Source organism: Pan troglodytes, chromosome 4 (genome assembly GCF_028858775.2).
Source record: "Pan troglodytes isolate AG18354 chromosome 4, NHGRI_mPanTro3-v2.0_pri, whole genome shotgun sequence".
NCBI classification, from domain to species: domain Eukaryota; kingdom Metazoa; phylum Chordata; class Mammalia; order Primates; family Hominidae; genus Pan; species Pan troglodytes.
Genome location: NC_072402.2, coordinates 38,370,555 through 38,376,554, shown reverse-complemented (window position 1 = coordinate 38,376,554; position 6,000 = coordinate 38,370,555).

Sequence of the window (6,000 nt, the reverse complement as noted above, 5' to 3'; positions counted from 1 at the left end):
ATGAAGTCAATTGTCCAAGTTCACATAGCTCATGAATGACAGAGTAGGGCTTGGGGCCCAACGGTGCCACTCCAAGGTCCATGCTCTGAAACACAAAACTAATAATCTATATCCCATTTATGAAACCTTGGGGTGAGCTTTGAGGGTGGGAATCCAAGCGGTTTGTTTCCTTTCACTGGAATGTTTCGGTCTCAACTGAAATCTCACTTCCCTGAGGAAGCCTTCCCTATCACCCATAGTTGACATTGAATGTCCCCATCCCTGCATCTCCTAAAGCCCCTAGGGCTTTCTTCTTCTGTCTCCACAATGTATTGTATTTGCTTGTCTGCTGTTTGTTTTTCCACTAAACTGGAATTGCTTGAGGACAGAGACTGTACTTCCTTTATTCATAATTCTATTCCCACTACCTTGCACACTCAAGATTTGATGAATAAATGACTGAATCACTCAAACACTAGAGACACATTGCTGCTTAAGAAGGTCTGACTGAGTCTCCACATTGCCTGTGCCACCTAAGTTTCAAGCTCCTGTTTGGCTTTCAAGATCCTTCATATCTGGCCGGACTATTGGTCCAACTTAGCTTCCCACCATGACTCCTGAGTCCAGCCAGACCTCCACTCACACAGGCCAGAAACTTTGTTACCTTTCTCAACCCCCTTCTTAGACGCACAGCTCTTCCCCAGCACCATTGGAACTGCTTGCCTTCCATAGTTACACCCCGCCATCCTTCAAGGCTCCTCCTCCCTGTCTTCTCCATAGGCACCCCAGGCAACTTTATTCCTATCTGAAAACTCTTATCATGCATGCCTTTCAGTTGTCCTTTTCAGCATCTGAATACCCATTTCCCACCATCTACCCACAAGTGCTCTAGAGGCAGAGCCTACATCACATGATAGAAGCAGAAAAATGTCGAAAAGTTGCTTTCCCAAGCCTCACTTGCCAAAGCGAGGGCGTGAACCCATGTCCTAAGCTCCACCTATCAGACACATTCACCCTGGACTGAAATGGGAGCCGGTGTTGCAGAGCAAGGAGGGTAATGCAGTGCTTTCTCTGTTTATGATGGCGGCAGCGGCCAGACTGAGTTCCCGGAACAGCCATGGCAGAGAGGCACTGCTTGTGTCCAGTGCCCAGAGGTAGCCATGTAGGCAGTACTAACGGGCATAGTGCCCTATCAGGACCTGTTCTGAGTCTTCATTCGGGGATTGCTCTTAACTGCGTAAGCTTGAGCCTAGTCTTTCAGGCCTCCCGGTGGTGAAAACTGCCTAACATCCGTTCTTTAAAAAGCAGCTATTTTGAAGTATAATTAACGTACAATAAACTTGAATTGTACATGCTTGAAATGTACAATTTGATAAATTTTACCATGTGGAGAAACCTGTGAAACCATGACCACAATCAAGAAAGTGAATTTCCACATCATGCTCAAAAGTTCCCTCATGCCCCCCTGGTCACCACAAATGCCAGTGGCTGCTTTAGCACTGGGGGAGTTCTGAATTAGGAAAGATGAAGGCAAGCCCTTTGGCTGTTCTTCCAGGAGCTACCAGAGAGCTCGAAACAAATCATGAACATTCAGTGTGAATGGGGTCTACTCTGCTCCCTCTGGTGCTGGTACCAGGCATGTGGGCTGCCTGGTACAACTGAGCATAAAACCCTAAGATTTATACGGACCTCACCCAGCCCTAGATTTAGGGGTGGCCCTTTGGTCGATTTAAGCTCTCAGTGTATCTCATTCCTTTATCCACAGAAATTGACTCAAGAATCAGTCATAACCCAGGCTCAGGCTAACAAGGATGTTACATTACTCCAGCCATAGGAACTAGTTTAAGTATGGCCATGTGTTTTCTAAATAGGTTCAATCATGGTGAACTTCAGGAATTTTTCTAGAGCTACAGAAAACAGATTTGTCTTTCTTTTATGGGCTTGATAGGGGTGCCCAGTAGTAAATATAGTGGCAGTTGACACCTTTAATGACAATGTATAGTCCAAAGGGAAATGTTTATGACAAAAAAGAGTTAAATGAGAGTCAATCTTGTTTTTTAGAATTGAGTGAAGAAAGGTGTATCAGTCAAGACAGGCTAGGTTATGCTGCAGTAACAAACAACTTAAAATCTCAGAAGCTTAGAGCAACAAGGGTTTATTTCTTGCTCAAATTACATGTCCATTATTGTGTTACATGCTCTCTTCCCTAGGGCCTAGGCTAATGGAGCAGCCTCTTCGTAGCACATTGCCAGGTATCAGGCAGAGGGATGAGAAAACATGGAGGACTATGTGTTAAATCTTAAAGGTTCTGCTCAGAGGTGACTGTTGTTACCTACACCCATTTCATTGGCCAAAGTAAGTCACATGGCCACACCTGACTTCAAAAATGGATGTGTACAATTCTCCAGTGGGAAGCAGCACTAAATATGCATAAATAAGTGACGTTTATCAGAGCACATGTTGCCTCAAAAATTATAACCTAAGGAAAGAGATATTTGTAAATTAAAAAAAGGGTTGGCTCATATAAGAAAAAACAGAAAATATGAATAGGTCAATATCTATTAAAGAAATTGAATCAGTAATTAATAACCTTCAAAAACAGAAAGCACCAGGCCCAGATGAGTTCACTGGACAATTAAGCCAAACATTTAAGGAAGAAGTTATACCAATTCTTTATAATCTCTTTCAGAGGATAAAAGCCGAGGGAATACTTCCTAACTCATTCTATGAAGGCAGCGTTACCCTAATAACAAACCAGACAAAGGCATTATGAGAAAAGAAAACTACAGGTCAATATCACTCATGAACATATTAGTAGATGCAAAAATCCTCAACAACATATTAGCAAATAGAATTCAATAATGTGTAAAAAGACTTATATGCCACAGCCAAACAGGATTTATCCCAGGTATGCAAGATTGGCTCAACATTCAAAAATCAATTAATGTAATCCATCACATCAACAGGCTAAAAATGAAAATTCACATGATCATATCAATGGATGCAGAAAAAACATTTGACAAAATCGAACATGCATTCATGATAAAAACTCTCAATAAGAGAGTTACTATTAAGAGAGGAATAGAGGAAGACTTCCTAACTTGATAAAAGAATATCCATGACAAACCTATAGCTAACATTATGCTTAATGGTGAGAAACTGGAAGCTTTCCCATGAAGATCAAGAACAAGGCAAGAATGTCACCTCTCACCACTACTCTTCAACATCACAAAGGAAGTTCTAGCTTATGCAATAGGACAAGAAAATAAAATAAAAGGTATACAGATTGGGAAGGAGGAAATAAAACTGTCTATGCACAGATCAGGTGATTGTCTATGTAGAAAACCCAAAAGAATTGACAAAGAAAAACTTCCTGAAAGTAAAAAGTGATTATAGAAAAACTTCAGAATACAAGGTTAATATAAAAAAGTCTACTGCTTTCCTATATACCAGCAATGAAAAAGTGAAATTTGAAATTTTAAACACATTATCATTTATATTAGCACTCCTTAAAAATGAAATGCTTAGGAATAAATCTAACAATATATGTATAGGATCTATATGAGGAAAACTATATAATTTTTGTGAATGAAATATAAGATCTAAATAAATAGAGGGACATTTGAGATTCATGGATAGGAAGACAATATTCTCAAGATGTTAGTGCTTCCCAACTTGATCTGTAGAGTCAATGCAATCACAGACAAATCTCAGCACATTATTCAAGTCACATGGCCACACCTGACTTCGAAAACGAAGTGTGTACAATTCTCCTGTGGGAAGGAACACTAAATATGCAGAAATAAGTGATGTTTATCAGAGAACGTGTCACCTCAAAAATTATAACCTAAGCTTGTAAGAATCAGCAAACTGATTCTAAATGGGTTTTTTTGTTGTTTTTTTGAGATGAAGTTTCACTCTTGTTGCCCAGGCTGGAGTGCAATGACATGATCTCGGCTCACTGCAACCTCTACCTCCTAGGTTCAAGTGATTCTCCTGCTTCAGCCTCCCGAGTAGTTGGGATTACAGGCACCTGCCGCCATGCCCAGCTAATTTTTGTATTTTTAGTAGAGATAGGGTTTCACCACGTTGGCCAGGTCTGGAACTCCTGACTTCAGGTGATCCACTGGCCTCGGCCTCTCAAAGTGCTGGGATTACAGGCATGAGCCACTGCACCTGGCCTGATGCTAAAATTTATATAGAGGACCAAAAGACCCAGAATAACTAATACCATGTTGAAGGGGAAGGACAAAGGTAGAAGACTGATACTACCCAATTCAAGAGTTACTACAAAGCTACAGTAATCAAGACTGTGGTACTGGCAAAAGAACAGACAAGTGGACCAATAGAACAAAACAGAAGCCCAGAAATAGATACACATAAATATAGTCAAATGATCTTGACAAAGAAGTAAAGGTAAGAACATGGAGCAAAGATGGTCTTTTCCACAGATGGTGCTGGAACAACTAAATGTCCAAATGCAAAAAAAAAAAAAAAATCTAGAGTTATACCCTTCACAAAAGACTTTACACCCTTCACAAGAATGAACTCAAAATGTATCATAGACCTAAGTGTAAATACAAAACTTTAAAACTTCTAGAAGTTAACAAAGGAGAAAACCTAGATGACCTTGGGTTTGGTGTTGATTTTTTAGATACAAGAACAAAGTCATGATCCATGAAATAAATAATTGATAAACTATACTTCATTGAAATTAAAAACTTCTGCTCTGCAAACACAATGTCAAGATAATGAGAAGAGAGGCCACAGACTGGGAAAAAATATTTGCAAAAGACATATTTGATAAAGGACTGTTATCCAAAATATACAATGAACTCTTAAAACTCAACAATAAGAAAATAAATGACCCAATTTTAAGGACAAGCCACAGACTGGGAAAAAAATATTTGCAAAAGGCACATCTCACAAACGGCTGTTAGCCAAAATATATGATGAACTATTAAAACTCAAAAATAAGAAAACAAATAACCCAATTTTAAGATGGGCTAAAAGACTTTAACAACCACTTCACCGAAGAAGATATACAGATGGGAAATAATCATATGAAACGATGCTCCACATCATTTGTCATCAGGGAAATGCAAACTAGAACAACTATGAGCTACAACTACACATCTATTAGAATGGTCAAAATCTAGAACACTGACAATACCAAATGCTGGCATAGATGTGGAACAAAAATTCTCATTTGTTGCTGGTGGAATGCAAAATGTGACAGCCTCTTTCGAAGACAGTTTGGAGGTTCTTACAAAACTAAACATACTCTTAACCATATGATCCAGCAATTACACCCCTTGGTATTTACCTAAAGGAGTTGAAAACTTATGTCCAAACAAAAACCTGCACATAAATGTTTTTAGTTGCTTTATTCATAATTGCCAAAACTTGGAAGCAACCAATATGTCTTTCAGTAGGTGAATGGATAAATAAACTATAATACAACCAGACAGTAAATCTTCTTTTCATTCTTTTTTCTTTCTCTTTTTTTTTTTTTTTTTTTTTTGAGACAGAGTCTTGCTCTGTCACCCAGACTAGAGTGCAGTGGCACAGTCTCAGCTCAAGACAGCCTCAGTCTCCTGGGTTCAAGTGATCCTTCTAACTCAGCCTCCCAAGTAGCTAGGACTACAGGTGTGCACCACCACGCCCGGCTAATCTTTGTATTTTTTTGTAGAGATGGGTTTTCATATTGCCCAGGCTGGTCTTGAAATCTTGGGCTCCAGCAATCTGCCCACCTCAGCCTCCCAAAGTGCTGGGACTACAGGCATGAGCCACCATGCCTGGCCAGACAGTGAATTTCCTGCAGTGCTATGAAAAGACATGGAGGAAACTTAAAAGTATATTACTAAGTGAAAGAAGTGAATCTGAAAAGGCTACATACCATATGATTCCAATTATATGGCATTCTGAAAAATGCAAAATACAAAGACAATAAAAAGATCAGTGATTGCCAGGGGTTGAGGAGGGGATGGAGGAAGGATGAATAGCTGAAGCACAGAGGAT